Source organism: Manis javanica, chromosome 1 (genome assembly GCF_040802235.1).
Source record: "Manis javanica isolate MJ-LG chromosome 1, MJ_LKY, whole genome shotgun sequence".
Classification (NCBI taxonomy): Eukaryota; Metazoa; Chordata; class Mammalia; order Pholidota; family Manidae; genus Manis; species Manis javanica.
The window spans coordinates 70076162-70101665 of record NC_133156.1 but is presented as its reverse complement, the minus strand read 5'-3'; positions in this window follow the sequence as shown (position 1 = coordinate 70101665).

The following is a 25504-nucleotide window of genomic DNA, read 5'->3' as shown; positions in this document are numbered from 1 at the left end:
AACAGACAACAGTCAGCTAAGAAAGTGACAGTGCTTTAAATATTTAAGACTAGTTGGCAAACTTATGGTATTTTTTTAACATTTAATCTTTCTTGAGTTTTGTTTTAATTGAAAGTGATACAGAAATGTGAATTTGGCTCCCCTCCTAATTCTCAATAAGGCTTTGACCTTGTACACACACTCTGGGCAGGGATAACCTGAGACTGGAAAACTGCAAAAGGAATCATGAAAGGGTCTTCAGGAGCTAAAAGATTAAAAATACAAAGCACAAAAACCCACAATAAAATCAAGAAAAAAATCACTGAAGAAAATTAACAGCGTTCTGATATTTTACAGATGATTTAATGATTTATGGCTTTTACCACTATGTGAAACACTAATAAAATCTGAATTCACCAAATAGGCTTATTTATATTTTCTAAAGACTTCTTTGTTTTCCATATATATTATTATTGGGTTACTTTAAAAATGAAAATTTTCTTGTATATTGAATGATATGAAACAAAATATTAAAGAGAAATGAAGTAGTTTTTAAATAAGTATCTACTGGACAAATGAAGAGTTTGGTACTTTGCTACACAGAGGATGATTATAAGCAGTTTTTAAGTGGAAATAATATTAAGACACGAGGTTAAGGTAGTTACTCTTTATACTGCACAAGGTAATACCCATGGGGATGAACTACTTCACTAATAAAATGTCCTCCTCTTCAGTTTTTAAGGTAAAATACATCCTCATTTTTAATAGTGTTAGAGATACTATTTTGTTACCTGCAATTCAGTTATCACATCCTTTTCAGTTTTATTTATTTCATGCCCGCTTGCCTCCCACTTTCTAGTCTAAGGTGGTCAAGGAGAAATTTATGAGAAATGAAGTAGTTTTAAATGAGACACACCACTTTAGATTATAGGAGGAAATTAAGTCAAGAAAGCCAGAGTTCTTAGCCCAGTGCTCTCAGAGCTGCCCACGTACTTGGAAGGAACTGAGAGGAGTCAGGGCATTTTCAGAAGCTCTCCTTCACTGATTTCTCCACCGCTGCCTGGGGCCAGACATCAGAATGATTCACCTCAACAATCCAAAACCTAATTAAAGATCTGTAAAAAGAGCTTTGTATTTCTCATTATCTTGACTTGTTTCCAATGGAAATACAGATCATTCAGAATAAAGTGGAATGTGTGGAAGTACAAGCTTGGCGGTTGATTGGATCAGAACAATTATTGTCATTGAAGGCGGGCCGGATATATCAGAGCTTTTCATAAACTACTGATATTACACACTGGTATGTGTAATATCTATATATGTGAAGCTATAGTCCTTAAAGTGAGAAATTTATCCTCAAGAAGTACAAATGTATTAAATATATAGATTGATTGCTCACACTTGATATAAAATTTAAAGTGATATCCCACCTTTGCATCTCATCATATTTACACTTGAGACCTTATCTTTCTGAATGCTATGTAAATGAAGTACCATTTCCTCCTCTCACCTCTATAACTTAAATCAAATCACTTAGAACAATGAATATTATCACCGCATGGAATTTGTCTTAAATCCAACTAGGATTCGTAATACCCAAACTGTTCAAAAATTATTCAAGTCATAAAAACAATCTTGTACCCAGAATTCTCATATGTATAATATCAGATGTTAATAAATGTCATCACAATTGACCCTGTCTCCCCCCAGTTCTTTTACTGCTTTCACTCACTCTTACAGGTTCTCCTTAGCTAGCAGAGTTACTTGAAGTTGCTGTGAATTAACTGAATTGGCTGAAACTTTTACAGTGTCCAGATGACAGACTGTGTGGCGTGGGCCAGCCTAGCAGCAGTGGGAGAACTGAGAGTTGATTGTGTTAAGGATACATTTTTGAAGACTGAGATGACTACTGCTCATCGTTTGGTCATGGTTTGGTTGTGAAATAGAAGGTATCATTTACTGGGACCTAGGGATTATAAGGTTGGTTGGGCAAAAAAAGGGTTTAGAATAATGAAGTTTGATAAAGAGGTCTACTACACATACAAATACAAAAGTCAAGCAAGCATTTATGGTTACTGAAGTCTTGAGTTCAGGAACTCAGTAAGTGCTTGAGATATAATGGGGAAATTACAGGTATAGAGATGTATCTGAAGCTATGAGATTAGGACAGATCATACAGACAGTGATACAGGAAAATCGGAAAAACCAGCAAATGTGTTTGAAAAAAGACACCAGTGAAGTCAGAGGAAAAGTATGCAGGGTTCTGAAGAATGTTGTAGTCCAGAAGTCAAGAAAAGATAATATTTCAAAAAGGTGAGATAGATCATTTTGTTAAATGTTACTAAGAGCTCTAGTAAGGGAACACTGTGGGTAGTTTATTGGGTTTCAGAAATGGAGATCACAGAGCACTTATACGAGAGTAATTTCAGTGCAGTAGTAATGAAACTCTGATTGGACTAGGTTGAGAGAATAGGAAGTGACTAAAGGGAGTGAATGAGTATATATATGTCTTTGGAGGACTTTTGCTATAAAAAGGATCATGCAACAGTATCGATGGGGCAAGGTGGATCTAGGAGGATTCTTTCTAATGGGAAATAGAAAAGGAGAAAGCAAAGTAAAAATGAAATGAGGCAAGAAGGTATGCAGATTTTGAGGTGGAAAGATATGTTTTTTCAGGCAAATAAATAAAATCAACCCGAGATAAGGAGTAGGGAGAGTGAGTAGAGGTTTGGAGTGAGATGAGCATGGGGGAAATAATTTTCTTGGAAGTAAGAGCATGAATAGACTCTGCCTATTCTTCTATAACTGTGGTTGAGTAATCCATGCTCTGCCCAAGTCTTGTCCATCCCATGACTGCTGGATCCCATCTGCTCTAACATCAAGAACCTCCTGCCCTCAAGCCTATTGCTCCTCAGCATCTTCAATTCCTCCTTCTCTAGTGAGTAATACGGTTGCTGGATAATCCTGAGGACTCTCTTGAGATTTATGGTCATAAGATAGAAACAAAACCAATCAAGTTAGATGCTTTACGTAAACCTAGCTACATTCAGCTGGTTGGGTGCAGGTGGATAGAAATTTGGATTTAAAGAGGCTGGTGTTTTGCTCACAAGTGATGGAGAGAAGAGCAGGGGAGTTAGGTAGTCTTCTCAGTTAATTATTACCAATATTTGTTGCTATCCTTGCACGTACACACACACACATCAGATGAACATAGAATTTAGGGATGATCAGAATCCTTGTAAGTTTGCTGCACACCACCCTTTGCTGTGTACAACCCTTTCAAAGCTTTATAATCATTTTAAGGTGAATTTCCATGAAGGAGATAAAAACACAACATTTGCTAACAAATTGAAACAGCTCTTGATCAGTTCATAGAAATCCTAGCCACAGGTAACAGTTATAATTTCAAGTATACAAACAAGATGCTATGGTAATTTATTGTGCTAATGTATGACCAAACCCTACCTCTGTTAATAATAATAGAAAAGCAGTGAATCCACTTTAGTTAGCTATATAGTAACATGTAAATAAGTATGTTTGATGGGATAATAAAATTATGGAATTTAAAAATATTAGTTCTACACAAAATTACTAAGAATTTCACTGTTAAGGCTGACCATGTTTAGCTAAACAGGTAATAAAAAAATTAAGTGGCTTAAACCAAATATCTGTCGATATTGGTTTTAACCCTTACTGTAGCATAAAATTATAGTGAAAAAATATATTGTGCAACTAGAAAAATTGCATTCAGATGTTTCCTGAAAGTTTTGAGTCAAAATAGGCACAAATAAATTTACTCTCTTCTCTGCACCAAAGTCTCCTATTTACTTCATGTAAATTACCCTAAATGTGAATGTGTGAATGTCCACTAAATGTGAATGTGTCAATGTCCACTCCCAAATCGCATGGCCCTATATATAGGCCGTAGGCATAAGAGCTGATAGATAGAAATAGAGAGAGAATATATATGTATATATCTAAATGTGTAAAGATGGGAAAGAATGGAGCCGACAGAACTCCATGTGTAGTAGAAACATAGACTGAGCATTCCATGTGGTTGCTAGTATCACACAATATTCTTAAAATGTCCTTCTGATTTATTTTCCATTTATCTAGATCATTCATAATCATGATGTTTTATTAATTCATTTGAGAAAAGAGAAATAACTCGTGAATATTTTAGCATTACTACGAAAAACAATGTAACAATTTACTCTGCCAGTTATCTGTTATGGGCATTTATTTACATAAGTAGGAAAATAAAAGTGGGCCATGTGTAACAAGTACATTGTTTGTTGAATATCTTCTAATTTATATTCTCCTCTTTGTAAGCTTGCTTCTCCTTTCCAATCCCTACCTATCACTAGGATCTCAAGAAAGGAAAAGGTAAATACCATTACAGAAAGGAGACACTGACTTAAGGGAACTCCTGGTAGACAAAAAAAGTCCCATTGAGTCCACTGAGATGTTAGAAAAGAGGAGACAGGAAGGTGGAGAAAGGACAGTCTACATCCTCATTTTTCCTTACCAGAAAATTCTTGCTGAACTGTTAGATCTTGAGAATAGGAGACGGAGAGAGAGGATAGTGTCATGTTCACCCAAGATAGTCAGGGGAGGCTGCAAACCTCCAGGACATGAACAAATCTGTCTTTTTTTTTTTTTTGGCTGACAAATTGAAACAGCTGTTAATTGGCCCATAGAAATCCTTTTCTGTTCAGCTAATTCCTCTCAGCAAATCTTTTCCATAGAAGTCCAGGTAGTAAATATTTTGGGCTTTGTGGCCTATATTGTGTCTGCTGCAATTATTCAGCTCTGCCCTTACGGCATGAAAGCAGCCTCAGACAACACACAGGTGAATAAGGGTGGCTGTGTTCCAATAAAACACTCTTTATAATATCAGGCGGCAGGAGGAATTCGCCTACATGCTGTACTTTGCTTATCCTCGCTCTAGGGAAAGACTTGCATCTTGGCAAACAGGTAGGGATGACAACAATTTTTGAAATATCAAATCCCAAAGAGAATAAGTTACCAAATTATCTACAATAAAATTGCTGAATTTGAATGAGTTTACTATTGCAAATTAGTATAATGAGGTGCGGGTGTGAGGACATGCAAATTCTGTCCTACCCTACAAGGTCAAGGCATTGTAAGGAAAACCAGATAAATTACAGGAAATAAAGAAACACTTTCATTAGCTCAGGCAAGTATCAAAAAATATATAACCCTATTTCACAATTTTACACAGGGAATAATTCCTGGAAAATTTTGTGAAGAAAGGATGTTAATCCAATGCTTGTACTCACAATTCTTCACCCTTCCTACATATCAATGTGGAAAAAAAAATGCAACTTTTCACCTTCAGATCAAAGACTGTTACAAGCCTTACACTCTAATAGGAAAAGAAAAACTGAATGAATAAAGACATTTCACAGAACAAGAAAACATATTTAAGTAACTGGATTTATTTGTAAGGTTAGGAATTTGCTTCATTTTCCCTTATGATTTTCCTCATGATTTTGAATGATGAAATGAAAATTTGGGAATACTGGAATGATCTTAAGGGTTTTTTTAAGCATGAGTTCAATCAAAGCTGGATGATACTCTAAACTGAGAGATAATTTGATTTGGTTAAAGCAGCTTTTCCAGCTTCAGCAGGCTGACCTCGTGTTTATGACACTTTCATGCCACCACTGCACCAAGAAGGCACTTCACACTTGCTTTGAATTAAGCAAGACTTGTCTTTGGCTCCTGACAGTTATCCTATGTCATCTCTGCACCACAGTGGAATTATGCAAGAAAACACAAAGCTGACCTGAATTGTTGTGAAGGTAATCATTCTCCAGCTGTTCACTGATGGGTCAGTTTCTAAAATTGTGTCCCTGAAGGTGGAAGTTAAGCTCCATTTCCCAAGATGACACCTGTAACATCAATGACAGAAATAAGCAACAAGAATCTGGAAATATGGCACTAATTTGTAGCTAGAAATTTGTTTTATTTTTTTCATGAATTCTAAAGCTTTTCTGTTAGTATGCTTCTTTAAAGGCTGATTCAATGATGTCTAGATATTTCCAGAAACCCCATGTTCTATTACTTCGTGACTGCAAGAAAGCTTTTGCAAAGACCCCTGATATCAATTACTTATTTAACATTTTTGCTTCATTCCTGAAAACAGAGATTTTGACTCAATTTTTCTAGGCCATTAGAATATTATAAAAAATGGAGGGACAGATGGATAAAAGACAGCAGCGTGAGAGGTGAGACAGAGGCTTCCTCCTACAACTGCATATAATACAAAGATATAATTAATGCAACTAATTTTGGAAGAGCAACAGGAAAGAGGACTGTGACAAATTGCATACACCTGGAAAAAAGAATGAACCTCACAGAACAGGGTAACAAAACAAAGCCATGGCCCGGCGGGACCCAAGCCCTTCCTCCACCACAGCTCACAGGAGGGAGGAAGAGAAACAAAGTGGGGAGGGAGTGGAGGTCTGGGTCTGCTGAATACCTAATTCCAGAGATCTGCTCTGGGAGCACAAACCTACATTTCATGGTGTTTGCATGGTATTCTAGTGATTAGGGACTTGGAAAGCTAAGACAGACAGAATTGCTAGAGAGACTGAGATTCCAGCCACTTGTGGAAAGCAGGTATCCATATCCGGCTGCTCTGGGACAGAAGAAAGGCAGGCAGACTGAGAGACTTCCTAACAAGAGGACTGCTAAAGGGGCAAGGATTGCACAGAGCTTACTGCTCAGGAGAAAGGACGGGTAGACAAAATTCTCTGGGTGCACTCTGCCCAGCAGGTTGGGAACTATCACAATCTTCAGGCACTCCAGCTCCCTGGCTGGCTACACAGCCCCAAGGCCTCCCTACATGATACACAGCCTAATGCGCCTTTCTCCCAGCTAGTCCCACCTGGCTCACAAACCAGCAAACTCTACCCTGGCGTTAGGCCAGCCAGAGGGAAGACCTTTCTACAGCAACAGCAAATGCAAAGCATAGAGACTTATACCTGTGTGCTCGGTCCACTGGTTCAGGCAGTGGAGACAGGCATAGCAGCCGGGAAGGAGAAAACATCTCTTTCCGCCCCCCAGGTGCTAATACCACTATGCTGTGACTCCGGACATTGCTTCAGGAGCTAAGCAGCTCCAGAGAGTAGAGCTTCTGGCCAATAGAGGGTGCCATATACAAATATGAAATGCCAAAGAAACCTGGTTCAAAGTAAAATTATGAATAAAAATTCTGAGAAAGATTCAAATGAAATCAACCTCATGAATCTTCCTGAAAGGGATTTCAAAATAAAAATCATTAACATGCTCATAAAGGTACAGAAAAATATTCAAGTACTCAGGAATGAATTCCAGTTGGAGACCCAATCATTGAAGAGCACAATGGAAGGTATTAAAAGCAGATTAGGTATGGTGGAGGAGACAATAAATGAAACAGAAAGTACAGAAGAGGAATACAAAAAATCTGAGGCAGAGAGATAAAAGGATCTCTAAGAATGAAAGAATATTGAGAGAACTGTGTGACCAAACCAAACAGAACAATATTTGCATTATAAGGATACCAGAAGAAGAAGAGAGAGAAAAAGGGATAGAAAGTGTCTTTGAGGAGGGAATTGCTGAAAACTTCCCCAATCTGGGGTAGGAGATAGTCTCTCAGTCCATGGAGGTCCACAGATCTCCCAACACAAGGGACCCAAGGAAGACAACACCAAAACATATAGTAATTAAAATGGCAAAGATCAAGGATAAGGACAGATTATTAAAAGCAGCCAGAGAGAGAAATAAGATCACATACAAAGGAAAGCCCATCAGGTATCATCAGACTTCTCAGCAGAAACCTTCCAGGACAGAAGGGAGTGGCACAACATATGTAATGCAATGAAAAGGAAGGGCCTCAAATCAAGATTACTTTCTCCTGCAAGATTATCATTTAAATTTGAAGGAGGGATTAAACAATTTCCAGATAAGCAAAACCTGAGAGAATTTACCTCCCACAAACCATCCAAACCATCTCTACAGTATATTTTGGAGTGACTGCTATAGATGGAAGTGTTCCTAAGGTTTACTAGTTGCCACCAGAGGTACTAAAACCACAGTAAAGAAAGTAGAACAGCTAATTAGTAAGCAAATGCAAAATTAAATTAACTATCCCCAAAGTCAATCAAGGGATAGAAAAAGAGTACCAAATATGATACCTAATATATAAAGAATGGAGCAGGAAGAAAAAGAAGGAGAAAAAAAAAGAACCTTTAGATTGTGTTTGTAAAAGCATATTGAGTCAGTTAAGTTAGACTCTTAGATAGTAAGGAAGCTAACCTTGACCATTTGGTAACCACCAATCTAAGCTTGCAATGGCGATAAGTACATACCTATCAATAATCACACTAAATGTAAATGGACTGAATGCACCAATCAAAAGACAGAGTCACTGAATGGATAAAAAAACAAGACCCATTTATATGCTGCCTACAAGAGACTCACTTTAAACCCAGACATACACACATTAAAAGTGAAGGAATGGAAAAAGACATTTCATGCAACTAATAGGGAGAAAAAAGGAGGGGTTGCAGTACTTGTTTCAAACAAAATAGACTTCAAAACAAAGAAAGTCACAAGAGATAAATAAGGACATTACATAATGATTAAGGGGTCAATCCAACAAGAAGATATAACCATTAAAAATATCTATGCACCCAATATATATGTGAAACAAATACTAACAGAATTAAAAGGAGAAATAGAATGCAATGCATTCATTCTAGGAGACTTCAACACTCCACTCACTCTGAAGGACAGATCAACCAGACAGAAAATAAGTAAGGACACAGAGGCACTGAACAACACATTAGAATAGATGGACCTAACAGACATCTACAGAACTCTACAACCAAAAGCAGCAGAATACACATTCTTCTCAAATGCACGTAGACCATTTTCAAGAATAGATCATATAATAGGACACAAAAAGATCCTCGGTAAATTCAAAAAGATTCCAATTGTACCAACCAGTTTCTCAGACCACAAAGGTATGAAACTAGAAATAAATTATGCAAAGAAAATGAAAAACTCCACAAACACATGGAGGCTTCACAACATGCTCCTAAATAACCAATGGATCAATGACAAGATAAAAACAGAGATCAAGCAATATATGGAGACAAATGACAACAATAATTCAATACCTCAAAATCTGTAGGATGCAGTGAAAGCCTTGCTGAGAGAGAAGTATATTACAATACACGCCTACCTCAGGAAAGAAGAACAATCCCATATGAGGAGTCTAAACTCACAATTAATGAAACTAGAAAAAGAAGAATAACTGAGGCCTAAAGTCATTAGAAGGAGGGACATAATAAAGATTAGAGCAGAAATAAATAAAATTGAGAAGAATAAAACAATAGAAAGAATCAATGAAAGCAGGAGTTGGTTCTTCGAGAAAATAAACAAAATAGATAAACCCCTAGCCAGATTTATCAAGAAAAAAAGAGAGTCTACTCACATAAGCAGAATCAGAAATGAGAAAGGAAAAATCATGATGGACACCACAGAAATACAAAGAATTATTAGAGAAAACTATGAAAAATTATATGATAACAGGCTGGAAAACCTAGAAAAAATGGACAACTTTCTAGAAAAATACAACATTCCAAAGCTGACCCAGAAAGAAACAAAATCTGAGCAGACCAATTACCAGCAACAAAATTGAACTGGTAATCAAAAACCTACTTCAGAACAAAACCGCTGGACCAGATGGCTTCACCACTGAATTTTATCAAACATTTAGTGAAGACCTAACACCCATCCTCCTTAAAGTTTTCCAAAGAGTAGAAGAGGAGGGAATACTTCCAAACACATTCTATAAGGCCAGCATCACTCTAATACCAAAACCAGGCAAAGTCACCACAAAAAAACAAAATTACAGACCAATACTCCTAATGAACATAGATGCAAAAATTCTGAAGAAAATATTTGCAAACTGAGTTCCAACATACATCAAAATGATCACCATCATGATCAAGTAGGATTTATTCCAGGGATGTAAGGATGGTGCAATATTCTAAAAATTATCAACATCATCCACCACATCAACAAAAAGAAGGACAAAAACCACATGATCCTGAAAAAACATTTGACGAAATTCAACATCCATTCATGATAAAATCTCTCAACAAAATGGGTATAGAGGGCAGATACCTCAACATAATAAAGGCCATAGATGATAAACCCACAGCTAACATTATACTTAAGAGTGAGAAGCTGAAAGCTCTTCCTTTAAGATCAGGAAAAAGACAAGGATGCCCACTCTCCCACTTCTATTCAACATAGTACTAGAGGTCCTAGCCCCAGCAATCAGACAACACAAAGAAATAAAGGCATCCAGATTGGCAAGGAAGAAGTTAAACTGTTCCTGTTTGCAGATGACATGATATTGTAATATTGTACATAAAAAACCCTAAAGAATCCACTACAAAATTACTAGATCTAATATCTGAATTCAGCAAAGTTGCAGGGCACAAAGTTAATACGCAGAAATCCATGGCATTCCTATACACTAACGATGAACTAGCAGAAAGGGAAATCAGGAAAACAATTCCATTCACAGTTGCATCAAAATGAATAAAATACCTAGGAATAAACCTAACCAAGGAAGTGAAAGACCTAGAAGAAACCAGTAAATGGAAACATCCCGTGCTCATGGATAGGAAGAATTAATATTGTCAAAATGGCCATCCTGCCTAAAGCAATCCACAGATTTAATACAATCACTATCAAAATACCAATAGTATTCTTCAATGAACTAGAGAAAATAATTCTAAAATTCATATGGAACCACAAAAGGCCCTGAATAGCCAAAGCAATCCTGAGAAGGAAATATAAAGCTGGAGGGATTACACTCCCTGACTTCAAGTTCTACTACAAAGCCACAGTAATCCAGACAACTTGGTACTGGCACAAGAAGAGACTTATAGACCAATGGAACAGACTGGAGAACCCATATATATACCCAAGTATATATGGTCAATTAATATATGATAAAGGAGCCATGGACATACAATAGGAAAATGACAGCCTCTTCAATAACTGGTGTTGGCAAAACTGGACAGCTACACATAAGAGAAATAAACTGGATTATTGTCTATCCCCATATACAAAAGTAAACTTGAAATGGATCAAAGACCTGAATGTAAGTCATGAAACCATTAAACTGTTAGAAGATAACATAGGCAAAATATCCTGAATATAAACATGAGCAACTTCTTCCTGAACACATCTCCTCAAGCGATGCCAGGGAAACAAAGGCAAAAATAAATCCATGGGACTATATCAATCTAAAAAAAGTTTCTGTATGTCAAAGGACACCATCAACAGAACAAAAAGGCATCCTACAGTATGGGAGGATATATTTGTAAATGACATATCTGACAAGGGGTTAACATCCAAAATATATAAAGAACTCACATGCCTCAACACCCAAAAAGCAAATAACCTGATTAATAAATGGGCAGAGTATATGAAGAGACAGTTCTCTAAAGAAGAAATTCAGATGGCCAACAGGCACATGAAAAGATGCTCCACATCACTAGTCATCAGGGAAATGCAAATGAAAACCGCAATGAGATATCACCTCACAGCAGTAAGGATGGCCAGCATCGAAAAGACTAAGAACAACAAATGCTGGTGAGGATGCAGAGAAAGAGGAACCCTCCTACACTGCTGGTGGGAATGTAAGCTAGTTCAATCATTGTGGAAAGCAAAATGGAGGTTCTTCAAAAAACTAAAAACAGAAATACTGTTTGACCTGGGAATCCCACTCGTTGGAATTTACCCAAAGAATACAACTTCTCAGATTCGAAAAGACATATGCACCCCTATATTTATTGCAGCACTATTTACAATAGCCATGATATGGAAGCAACCTAAGTGTCCATCAGTAGATGAATGGATAAAGAAGAGGTGGTACATATACACAATGGAATACTATTCAGCCTTAAGAGAGAAACAAATCCTACCATTTGCAACAACATGAATGGAGCTGGAGGATCTTATGCTCAGTGAAATAAGCCAGGCAGAGAAAGACAAGTGCCAAATGATTTCCCTAATTTGTAGAGTATAACAATGAAGCAAAACTGAAGGAACAAAATAGCAGCAGACTCACAGACTCCAAGAAGGGACTAGCAGTTACCAAAGGGGAGGGGTGTGAGAGGTTGGATGGGGAGGGAGGGAGAAGGGGATTGAGGGGTATTATGTTTAGTACACATGGTGTGGGGGGTCACGGGGAAGACAGTGTAGCACAGAGAAGGCATATAGTGAATCTGTGGCCTCTTACTACACTGATGGACAGTGACTGCAATGGTGTATGGGTGGGGACTTGATAATGTGGGTAAATGTAGTAACCTCATTGCTTTTTCATGGGAAATTTTCATAAGAGTATATATCAATAATACCTTAATAAAAAATTTTTTAAAAAATGGAGAGAAAATATCCCTGGCTCCCTAAAGTTACAGGTACCTTGCAGCATATGAAAGAATAGGGCCTAATATGCAAAACAAAGGGTGAATACCATATCATTACAATACTTATTATTACAAAAAATTAATACCATGTGATTATCATAATAATACCAATTTAATCACATAAATCCACATTTTTAATAATGATTTCACTCTAATTGAAGAACAGGTGAGTGGTACGCAAGCATCCAGATTCTGATCAATGGCTATACTTCATAAATCCTATAAATCTCACCATAGGTAAAGAATAATGGCTGCATTTAAGGACTCCTTTTATTTAAGGACATAGCCAATTAAAACTAAAAGAGTACCCTTAATTGAGATATTCATTTCTTAATAAGTGTTCCTTTTAACTACAAATTCCGCAGAATATAATGTGTCTAATTATGAGAAAAGAAAGACAAATCATCAGACCTTTCCTTTTAAGTTTTGAATTTGGAATTTTCAAGCAACTTTGTCCTCAGGGATAAGGAAAAACAGTTCAGCATCCTTTTAAAGTTACCCCTTTCCAATTTCAAGGCTTTAACCAGATCTTTAGCATTTCCTAGCTAACGGAGTTTTGCAGGGCAGAAAAACAAAATCTAGAAGCCCAGTCTTTCCTCTGTCCTTTGAAAAACGTTAATCTAATGAAGATATTATCTTAAGTGTGCTGGGAAAGGGGGAAAGAACCAAATCCTCCAGAAGGTTTTGATCTCAATATTGGGAAATAAGATACTAAGAAGTAAACTAAAGGTAAAAGAAGTCAAAATAATGCAATTTTCATTTAAGAGGAAAACAATCCTGCAGAGTATCTCCAAGCATTTTTCAACATTCCCAAACTCTATTTGTCAGCAGTGATAAAAGCCAAGAGAATGGATTGAGAGGGTGGGAAAAAGGTCAATTGGAGATTAGAGGAAAATGAAGAGCCATCTAGTGTGGAAAGTAGCACATCCATTTCCATTTTAAATAAATTCCCTGGCAGTGGCAATGCTGGGTCAGTTATTTTCGATGCAATATAACTACATTTTTATTTATTTTGTTAAGAGAAAAGGAAGTTATAAAAGGTAAACAGTGATTACAATACATGTATTTCATATTGCTGTTTCTTTCAGTTTGTCAGGGAAAATGCCAAATAATTTAGATGATTTCCTGGCTTACCCAGGGTTTCTGTTAGTATACAGTAAATTTTATGATGCATGCTCTTATTTCCAAGTATGGAAACTCATTTTCTGGAGTATGCTTAATTGTACAGCTATTCAAAACAGTTATTTACTGGACTTACTAAAAAAAAAGACACCTTTTTGGGTATTCTATTCAGAGATATGAGAGCACAGTCTTCCAGTTACTATGTCTACACAGCTCTAAACTCTATCACTCAAAACCTTTTCAAGTAATAGCATTCCGCCCCTGACAATGACTTCTAAGACGTCCCTTACATACTGCCTGCGTGGGCCACAGGGAGCTTTTCTGCCAGGAGCCCAGAACTGTTGCAGAACAGTCTGCTCAGCAACACGGGCACTGTCTGCAGTTTAGGCAGACTTGAACTCACCTGGGCCAGAGTCTGTGTAAGGCACCCTGGATCAAGTTCCCCATGTTTTTCTTCTCCCCACTCAAGGCACTCCAACATCATTGTAGTCATCACCTTGCTTTATTGCTGAGGGAAAAATTACTTACAGGTCATAGATAAGCCACAGAGAAAGCAGCAAGTCATAATAAATATGCCATGGAACAAAATGACTGGCAGATAATGCCTTGATATGTGAACTAGGTGGATAAGGGACCCATTCACTAGATTTGTGTGACAAGAAATGTAATTTTTATGATTTAAGGCAGAGATTTCCACTCCTTCCCTAAAAGAATGGGCAATGTGATAAGAGAACTGTATGTTTATGCCAGTGCTAAAAGGACACTTTGACATTCCTTTGCATTTTCTGACAGTTTTTTGCAAGTTTTTCTCTAATATTTCCATAAATCAGTAGCTGAGTATATAAAATTGTGATTATTCAATGACTGCAAAGTCATAGAAAACCTTCTTTAGGTGAGTAATTTTTATCTTTTCAAAGTCTGTGTATTTTCATGTATTTTAAATGTTAAAGTATAAGCAGTCAGCTTTCTGCCACTTCCAGCCTGCTACCTATATGGGTAAAATATGCTCCACAACCAGAGAATTCCCTCAGGATGCCAGCAAATATGGCAACTGTCTGTGCCAAGCTCCCTGGGACAGGCTGAGGGGATGTAGTTGGGCTTGACAGCACTTTAGACTCCAAGGAGTGCTAAGGCTCCAAAAGATTGAAAATGATTTGAATCTGAGGCAAGTAATAGATTAAGTACAGTCAAAAAGAAGAGCAATGTGTAGACTCTAAATCCACTTTCAGTAATACTGGGTATGTGGATTCTAATGAGACAGTAAAAAATTTGTGTCTGAGACTTGAAAACTGATTGGGGCAATTCTTACACAGCATAAACTCATATACAGGCTGGAAACAAAGGGGAAAATTGACATCTAGGAGACAAGAAGAAAGGCCCCAAAAGGAATAAGCTTAAAGGTTAAAGAAGAGCCAGATATTAATGAATTCTTATTTTTCTTGGCATTAAACTAACAGAATTATGCTAGTTTTGCAATATCAGAATTTTTTTATCCAAGATAATTTGCTTCTAACATTAATTTGTAGATGTGCCAGAAATTCACAGAATATTTGATTTTGAGATATTAAGTTTCATCCATCACTGATTTAGGAGAACCTATAAGAGGAAATGCACAGACTAATACTTACAAAAGTAGACAATGTTTCCCGAAACCTTAATTTTCAAATATTGCTGAATAAATTCTTTAACTTTCAGAAATAATGCCATCAGCAAAGCCTGAAAACAAACGTTAAAACACGGAAGTCAAAACTAGATTTTATTTTAGTTAATTTCAAGTAATTGAAAACCAGGTATTTTGTTGAAAGCTAGTTTGTAACCTTAGGTATTGTCATTATCACGTACCCTGCAATAATATAGTCATTTGGTCCAAATGACTTTCCTTTACCTTTGTTTAATATAAATGCTGTTTCAATATTCACTAATTCAGAAATAACACTGCCATGCAGTTAGCCGCTTTTGGGATTGCAAGTGTTGCTCTTCTTACCAGTGTCATACTTCAGATCTGAGAGTCTAGCACCTTTGTGACTAGAGAAAATATGGTGCAATAAAAACATGTCAGAAATGTACTAGCAGGAAAAAAGAGAAAAAAAGATCCTAAATCTTTTTGGGAGATTCTGCAGGCTTAGAATCTCTCATGGTAGTGTCTTAGTAGCATAATGAACTGTTTTCCTTTTATTACTTTAATGTTAAAACTTCTGATATCTACATATTAAATGAACTCAGTGATGATTTTAATAGATGATGTCTCATTTTCTCAGCTCTGTAGCTTACGGCTGCTTATCAATAATGGAAAAAGAACGATTACTTTGATTTTCAGAGTGCTTCACTGTTACTTACACATGTATTTTCTATTAATGAAGCTGTGTGGAACACATAACTCTCAAGGCACACATTCAGCTGACATTTATCCCATGTGAATGCACCTCAGGGCTTGCCTTTCTGACCAGCTCCTGATGGTTTTCATGCCATAAGATGCCAGCAGCTAGTTTTCAATCAAACAAATTTAAGGTTGTGTTTCTCAGCACAAAAATATTCTGTTCCCATGTACTTCTATTATTGTGGTCAAGAAACTTTTTTAAAACTCAAGATTTGACTCCTTTGAGAAAAAAAAAGAATATAATATCCATGTGTGTGTCTGCAAAGGTTTGGAATTATATTTAACCCTTCCATAGCAAATATTCTTAAAACACTGTTGTATAGATGCTACAAAGCAGAGTTTGTATCCACACAAGATGGAAAAAACTTGGCAATGCATCAACACTTTTTTCATTCCTTTGGCTGACAAAATTCTTCCCTTTCTAGCCAATTATTTCAGCATAATGTGCAGACACAGTTGAGAAGAAAGACACCTGAGATAAATAAACAAACTACTTTTGAGCAGCCTAATTAAGAGTAATCCAATATTACAAAACCTACTTTTGTGTTCTTCTGGATTCTACATCACATCTGTTCATAACTGGTTTCATATTATATTTCAATAAAAATATATAGAAGGGAATTGGTTATTCTTCCTGATATAAGGATCTGTTACAATATTTATTTAATAAAGAAAATTCAATAAAATAGTATTGCTGGTTTCCAGAACCTAACTTGCAAATGAATTTCTGTATATTACAAACTTTAAACACCCAGACATATTTCCCATATAACTAAAAAGACATGAGAATGATGAGGATTGTTTAAGATATTAGAATTTTGCTATGTCATGTTTTGATATAATTTAATATTTTATACTATTTTAATACAATTTTATAAAGACACATGATTTCAAGTTGTATACTTTCTTCCAAAATTTAATTTGCCTAAAAGATTTTTTTTTCTTTTTACTGATTACCTTAATCACATGTGTCTTTATTGGTGTTCCACCTGTTGTGTTTTGTAAAATGTTTCATTATCAGTATTTGGCAAACACAGTCCTGCAAGAGTGTATCTTTCATGTTTTTTTAAATTATTATTTCCCTCCATAATTATTACTGGATAGTTTTTTAAAGCCATACTTTAGACTTTATGCCTGTATCATCTTGTTCCCTAATGTTCTGCTAAAAATTTGTTACTCCTTTGGAATTTTTCTAAGACATCAATCTTAGATCTGTGAATTTGAATGGTGTGGTTTCATAAATATTGACAAAGAAAACTGTTTATCTTCTTTTAATTTTCTTAATTTTTATGTTCTTAAATCACTTTATGTCCAAAAGAATCAAATCTACCAAAAAAATCCATTTCATATATACTACCATATTAAGATTGTTTAGTCTCTTGGTAACTGATAAACTCATCAAATTCATCCATTGTGTCTGACCAGAATTGCATTCAAACCTATCTAAAGATATTGACCAGCTATGTTATTTTTTAAACTATAGAAAGGAATAGTAAATTAATCATAATATTCATACAGTCGAAATCTATGAAGTTGTTTAAAATCTGGGTTAGATCTTTCTAGAGAGACATTGACTATGCCCACAGTACACTAAATAAAAGGGAAAAAAAGTAACCAAATTCTGTGTAACACAAATTTTTCAGTTTTACAAATTAAATAAACAGAATAAATAAGCTAAATGAATGTGTGTGTGTGTGTGTGTGTGTGTGTGTGTGTGTGTGTGTGTGTGTGTGTGTGTGTGCGCGTACATGCAGGAAAAAATAATTCTTTGCAGTGTTATGTTATTTAAGTAGGAATGAAATTGGGAGGGTCTGGAAAGTTTGGAGAAAAGGGAAGATTATTTGATCTGTTTCAAACAGTCATATAATAATGTTATAACTTTAATATGGAAAAACATCAATAAAATACAATCTCTTGAAAGTTTCAGAAACTTACTTGAACATGGTTCCAATATCTTACAAATTTTACCACTTAGATAAAAACTTCTCATAATTTAACCCTATTTCTTCTTTGTCAGTCTTTTAAAAAAAAACCCTTCTTTTATAAGGCTATGGACAGTAGGATGAAATACTTAAATTTAGGTGCAGAATTTGACTCTCTGTCAAACCACACACTCCAAGTTTGTTAAAATAATGTAAAAATATAGTTATCATTCTCACCCTAGATACTAACTCTGTTATTTTTCTGGCATCCCACATAATGCATGTTAGACTGCTCTTCATCTCTAAAACCAATTTTTAAAAAGGAGTGTGATACCTGCCTCCTAACTTTTAGAAGGTAGTGGCAAGATTATAGGGTATGAGCCATTATTCATTACTTCAACATATTAAAAAATTAAAATACCTGTAAGTGTAAGTTTATAATAATCATAATTGGTGATGTTTTAATCATGTCAAAACATGTAAGATTACAAACTTTGTGTCTAGGATTATACTCTAAAACTAAGCCCAAAAGTTTGGAGAAATATAATTAGAAAAAGAATCTTCTCCCAATAGGAGACAGAAAGAAGCTGTAATTACAAATTTTCTAAAGTAGGTGCTTTAAGAAAAGGGAGGAAGAAATCTTTTCCTTTATTTTCCACAGGGACAATTAAGACTCTTATTTTTAATTTGTACTTGCCCTTATACATGCCAGTATGCCTTAACAAATTCAGAGGCCCTGTGGGATATTTAACAATTTTAAGAAAACACAGCAATGCTCGGTATCTGTTGTGCTCTGTGAAAACAGCTAGCTTGAAGAATTCAAAGTCTTAATATTTGCATTATATTCCTTTAGATGATGTCATATCTTTGCAAAGCTGGATTTTCAGCAATCACTAAGATAAAAAGCAAATACGTGTGAAAATCAGTGTGGGGTAGAAAACAAGGATGACAGTGTCTAATCCAATTCCAAGATAAGAGAAATTATGCAGTGTCAACAAGTGAACCCATTAGTAATTATTTAAGAATGAAATTAAAGTACAATTTTTTCTCTCAATTTATGTTTTTTTCATATAACTATTAAACTCATAGATCAATATTTATTCAATTTTTGGACCTCTATAGTAAATAAACACAATTATTAGCCATGTCTTTGGGTCTTGATATGCTGTGAAAAAATTACTAAGACACTAAATTTGTTGTAACCTAAGAAAGTTTAGGCACCCCAGGACCAGTAGCTAATCTCTGTGAACTACTGTGCAATACAGGAGTTAAGTGCATATTCAATGAGAATGATTCTAAGCTTTTTATCCAGGATGGAGTATGGCACCAAATTTAGATTTTGTGTTCCTTCTCTATCCTCAGGGTCCACTGATGTCTTGTCATAGGAATAATAAAGCATGCTATTAACATATATATGACATGAGAATAAATTAATGAAAAAATTACTTTCCGCCAAAATGTAGGGGCCAGACATGCTGGGCCTAACAATTTTCACTAAAAACTGGGAAACTGCTCTGACAACATATTCCTTCATCAATTAAATGATTATTAATGCATAAATCCACCAATTTTGTGACTGGGGTAGAGGATGTAACATTGGAATAGTTCTGTCTTCAGCTAGATAAACATAGCCTATTGTATCACCATTCTTTAAGGTTCCATGTGTATAGATTATGTACCTACAATGCAGCTAATTATCTAAGCATTAAATTTAAAAGGATAAGAAACAGAGAAAGGCAAAAGGGAGTTAACCTGTATGCTATTGTCTGTGTTCCTTTATAAGTACTGGATTCATGAACCATTGCCAATGAAGGTCATTCACTTTAACTAGAATGAAACACAATAGCAATGTAATTTCCTTAATCTCCTGTATGACTTTCTTTCATGCATTACATTTCCATCCCTCATTTCTTTTGTCTCATTTCATGTCTTCTGTTATAGTGGCTTTAATATGCTTACTCCCTAATCTCTTATTGGCCCACTTTCAAACCATTTACTGTAGGTAATTAGCTTTAGTGTTTCTGAGCCCGTGTTATCTCAGCCTGTTCTGTTCACAGCAGCCTTTTATGAGTATTCTTCTCATATTAGAATTTAGAATAGTCAAAATAAGATCAATGTCTGTTCAGGACAGTAAGATGTAGTTTTGCAAAGTTTCTAGCAACTAATTGCTCTGTTACCCTCTTTTGAATAAATACACAAATCTGTTGACAGATACACTGCTTAATTAAAAAATGATAGGTTAAGTCACATCCAAATTTAAGAAGGGCTGCTATATTACAGAGCCCCTAAATCCAAAATCAAATACCAAACAACCAAAAAGAAATGCTATACAAAATGTGCTTAGAGAGACTTCAGAACAAATTGAAATAAAATCAAAGAATTTGCATCCTCTTGACCAAGAGAGCCTTAACATTTCCCTCAGCTTGACTAAATATTAGAAAAACTTCTTCTTAACTCTAGGCTCCTGACCTCCCTTTTCTTAGAACATTTACTTTAGAAAATTGGTTATTGTACACTGCAAAGTTTCTAGCAACTAATTGTTCTTTTACCCTCTTTTGAGTAAATACACAAATCTTCTGACAGATACACTGTTTGGTCACCATAGGGGAGGGATTATGGTAAGTGGGTGAGGGGGGTAAAGGGCACAAAAATGCCCAATCATAATATAAGTTGGTCATGGGGATGGTGATACCACACAGAGAATATAGCCAATGATTCTGTAAAATCTTTCTATGTTGACAGTAACTGTACTAGTGGGGGTGACAATTTAATAATATGGGTAACTGTTGAACCACTGAGTTGTATATTTGAAACCAATGTAAGACTGTGTATCAATGATACTTCAGAAAAATAAAAAGAAAATTGATCATTGTAAATTCTTTCTCTCTCCCTTTGAGATGTAAATATTTTTTATGGTTTGCCTAAGAATGCCTTTCTCAAGGACTGGGGAGCCATCCCTTCAAAACAGTCCTCACAGAAGATGGCAGCCTTATTCCCATCTCTCCACCCCCACCCATTTTTGTGGAAAGCTAGGAGCCTGACTTCAGTGTACAACTTCCCTGAGTTATAAAACCACCTCCTGTCATGAATACAAGGGGAAGTTTATTCAATAGGTGAATGAATAAAGATGTGGTACATACACACAAAGGAATATATTACTAAGCTGTATGAAAAAATAAGGAAATCTTGCCATTTGCCACAACATGGATGGACCTAGAGTGTATCAGGCTAAATGAAGTAAATCAGACAAAGACAAATATCATGATTTCACTTACATATAGAATCTAAAAAACAAAATAAACAAATAAGCAAGAAATAGACTCACAAGTACTGTTGGCTACCATAAGGAAAGGGGTGAGGGGGATGAGTGAAATAGGTGAAGAGGATAAAGGGGTGAAAACTTAAAATTATAAAGTAACTTAGTCACAGGAATGAAAGTATAGCATAGAGAATATAATCAATAATATTCTTATATCTTGATAAGCAATGAAGCAACTACACTTGCTGTGGTAATCATTAGTAATGTATATAATTACCAAATCACTATAACATACATCTGAAACCAAGACAAATCAATTTTTGCTTTGATACCCTCATGAAATAAAATTATAAATTATTCATAACCATCAATTTTATTTCATAGCTATTTCCCAGGACTGGCTGTGGCCAATCAGCAGGGTGTTATGAAGCTGGAAAAGAAGAATTCAAGACAAAAAGCATTTCTGTTTCCAGTTTATATTAGCAAGTGATTCATATTTCAGATTATTAAATTATCATACTTAAGCCAAGAAATTCAATTTAGTATTTTATCATTCTTGATTTTTCCTTAATTCAATTGTTTCTTGACAATACATGTAGGTAATGGAGAAATATAGATTTAGTCTAGATCTAGACATGTCATCCTGTTACTCGGCTTCACATGGTGCAACCCAATACATTTATTGAATACTTCTTTATTGAAAAAAATTTTGAACTATGTTTGTTATCCTTTCCTTGAAATTATAGCCATTATATGCAATATCTGTTCCTGGTTTATAGTCAATTGTCAAGACAGGGATTGTTTATGGGTTTAGAATGAAAAGGCCGAGGGAGTCTGGGAGTCAGCTGGGTACAGCCATTAGAGTGGAAAGCAAGCGAGGCAAGAAAGGAAGCAGAGTGGGTGGGACGAGGCAGGGTGTATGTTGAGTTCACTTGCTGACAAATTGAGTTTATGATATCTGTGATTTAGCCCAAGGGAGAAGTCACTATACACCTGAATACAAAGAGCCAGGCCAGGCATTCGGAAGGCATGAAGGAAGAGAGAGAATTTTCTACAGAAGAGAAAACCTTGAACTCCTTACATGTGAAAGAGACAGAAGAGAGAAGGATTGATATATATTCCACAGACCAGAGGGAAATTGAGTAAGATCCTGAGAAAGAAGAGGGGGATGCAGTACAGAATGAAGGCACCAGATTAACTTTAAAAAGGAAAGACCTCTTTGCCACTGAAATGGGTTTAAGGACAGATAAATGTGAATTTGTCAACAGGGCATAAAGAGATGTAAACAGGAAATGATAATAGTCCTATTTAATAGTCTCTGGCCTCTGTGAAGTAAAAAGCAGCGCACCTGTGGAAAATGAGGTTAGGATGGATAATCAGGGCTTCAAACTGCCTACTCCGTTACGGAGATGACTCTAACTAACCAGTCTGGACATAGAGCTGTGGGAGTCATCTGTGATCAGGCATGCTTTGTAACACCATTTTTCAAATAACTAACACAGTTGTTACTCTGCTGAATAAAATCCCAGATAGAGTTATTGTGTCAGTCCGATTGTGTTTCAGTAACAATCTGAACACTCCATATGATATTTCCTTATAGATTTATTGATAGGGACCACAGTCTTGAGGAGAGGTGAGGAGGGAGGAGCTGTATAATTCTCTATCATCAATTCTATGGTTAACATCAAACTCCATTACAAAAATGCCTGGTGGTAAAATTGAACTGTATTTTAATGTGATTGATTAAATACAGTTCTATTTGCAAAAGTCCATGAGCCCCTGAAGAATAAATATAGACAGAGCACTCCCCACCACCTCCACAACCCCAATTTTTGGAGCACAGAACAGTTTCTGGCATTAAGCAAAATGTTTCTGGAAGCTTAATTTTTGACTTTTTGTTTAAAATTTGAATTGTTTTACATGTTAACATTCACATACTTACGCTTTATTTTACCAGTTAGACTCTAAGTTTTTGAAGAGAGTAACTCTGATTATAACACTGCACAGTAAAGCCCAAACTGGCTTAAAAGAAAACTTTGAGAGAAGCAGTTTTCTAAGAAAGGTGCATAACATAATGCATTTCTTGGCTAGCCAAAAAGGGTTTGAGGATTATAAACACAAGTGAAATCTCTTTGGAATAGCAAGAATATAATAAGCATGAGAATGTATTATCTATATTCTCAGATTCATTTTTTTAATTCTGTTTTGAGGAGGTCTTATACTGATGGGAAGAAATCCCAGCATAAGAGTGAAAAATGTTAATGACTTTACTATGTACCAAATTCATGCATAACAATGGTAAGACAACCTGGCCAAAATTTTGAAATGTTTTGTTTTTTGGTATTTGTTTTCTATGCTTTTTAAGGATCAAATTCTTTTTGTGGGAGATAATTTCAATAGCTATTTGGAATTTTTAAATAAAATACAAAATAAAAAATTCATTCTTAGCCAGTATCTAGAGAGAAAACCCATGAAATCAGAAATATGCACCATTCTATTTCTAAAAAGAAAAGAAGTCAAAAATAGTGAAAGCTGTGTCCACCAAATAATTTTTGTTAGTGATTATATAGTTTCTGATCTAACTGGAAAGCTTTCTCCAATGATATGCAATGAGAAAAGAATCCTGGAAAAATCATTAGAAGGACAGAAGCAATGACAGTAAAAGAAATGCAAATGAAATTTTCATCAAAAAGGCAGAAATAATTCCATGAAGAAAAGGGAAATTTCAGGGAGCAAAGCACCTTTACTGTGGTAATGAACACAACACCGCCATCTTCTGGTAAAAACATAAGCTGCAAACCTGGAAAGAAGAATGGATTTAAATTCGACACTGGTTTGAGACCAGCACAATTTTACGACTAGTGCCTCAAAGTTGCTTGTTAACTGTAACTTCACAAAATATAATTTTAAGTATTAAAAGAGATTTTGGATAATCCCTATAACTAAAAGTTGTGTTTCAGGTTTAAAAAAAATTCTGTGTAGTTAACCTCAGCATATTCCAGTGAAAAATGAAAAAAGCCCACTCTTTGGAGTCACAAATACCTGGATTCAAGTTCTAGCTCTGACAATTACTAGCTTTTTGGTCTTAAAATCTTAATTCCCTGGGCCTTAGTTGTTTCACATGTGAAACAATTGGTAGGATTTAAAATGTGTAATAGACCTAGCACATTTCTTCAAACACAATAAGCAATAACTGATTTTTAAAAAGCAGTAACAGCCTCATTTTCCCTACATCACTTGAAATTTCCCTAAATTAACCTAAATTTGATATTTTTAAAGTGTTTCGTGAACAGTGTTACCCAACATGTTTTGCCACTTATAATTGTCAAAACTTAAATTGCCTGTCAAACACAGATACGGTAATTGTCTTTACAGCATTTACTTATGTGAATGGGAAGCCAATAATGGAATGATTTAAACTAACCAATGCAAAAGCAGGCTGTATATAAGACAAGGAAATGAGGAGAAGGAAAAAAAAATTCAGACACATTTCATAGTGACTTACTTTTTCTTTTCCTTGGAAGCTTCTGCTTTGACAACTAGCAAGAACCAGTAGGAGCATTCTGTCATTGGGAAGCTAGATGAATAAGTTGTTTCCATAGTCTGAAAGATCTCAAGAGTATAGCAGAGGAGAATGTGCCAGGAAGTCTTTGTGTTGTGTCTGTCAGTGTCTTTAGCATCTCCACTTAATTATGTCAAATATGCACCATTTTCCTTAGAATCTCTCACATCACCGTACATGATGTCATGCAGGCAACCCAACAACTCTCGGATCTCTTCATGAAACATCCTGTTACATCTACATTATCAGGGAGGTAGCTCACTGATGCAGGAAAAGAAGGAATTTATTAAGTGGTGTTCTGTCTTTTTTTTTTTCTGAAAGGAAGAGCCTTGGGGGAAAGTTTAAAACAGGTAAATTTCTCTCCATTGCTTTCCAATTTCCTCAACTCACCTTATCCTACTCCAGACAGAAAGTGCTTCCATATTTTTAGAAACCCTATGAGTATCTTAACTCTCAAAATTACTCCCATTATTCTCTCTTCTTTGCTTCAAACAAACTTTCTCTTGGAGATAAAAAGGAGAAGAAAATGTAATTGAATCGCCAACAAAATATGATTAATGCCCTTCTCCCCATATTCTTCAATGTGCTGATTCATACTCAGCAGTTTTCAACCTTGGCTTCACTTTAGAATAACCTAGGGAATTTTTAACAAACAAACTTATTCATGCTTGGATAGGGCTTGGACAGTGCTAATTGTTAAAACTTCCCAGGGACTTCAGTTTTACTCATTGCTGCCGACCACTCAACCCAAACCTGTTA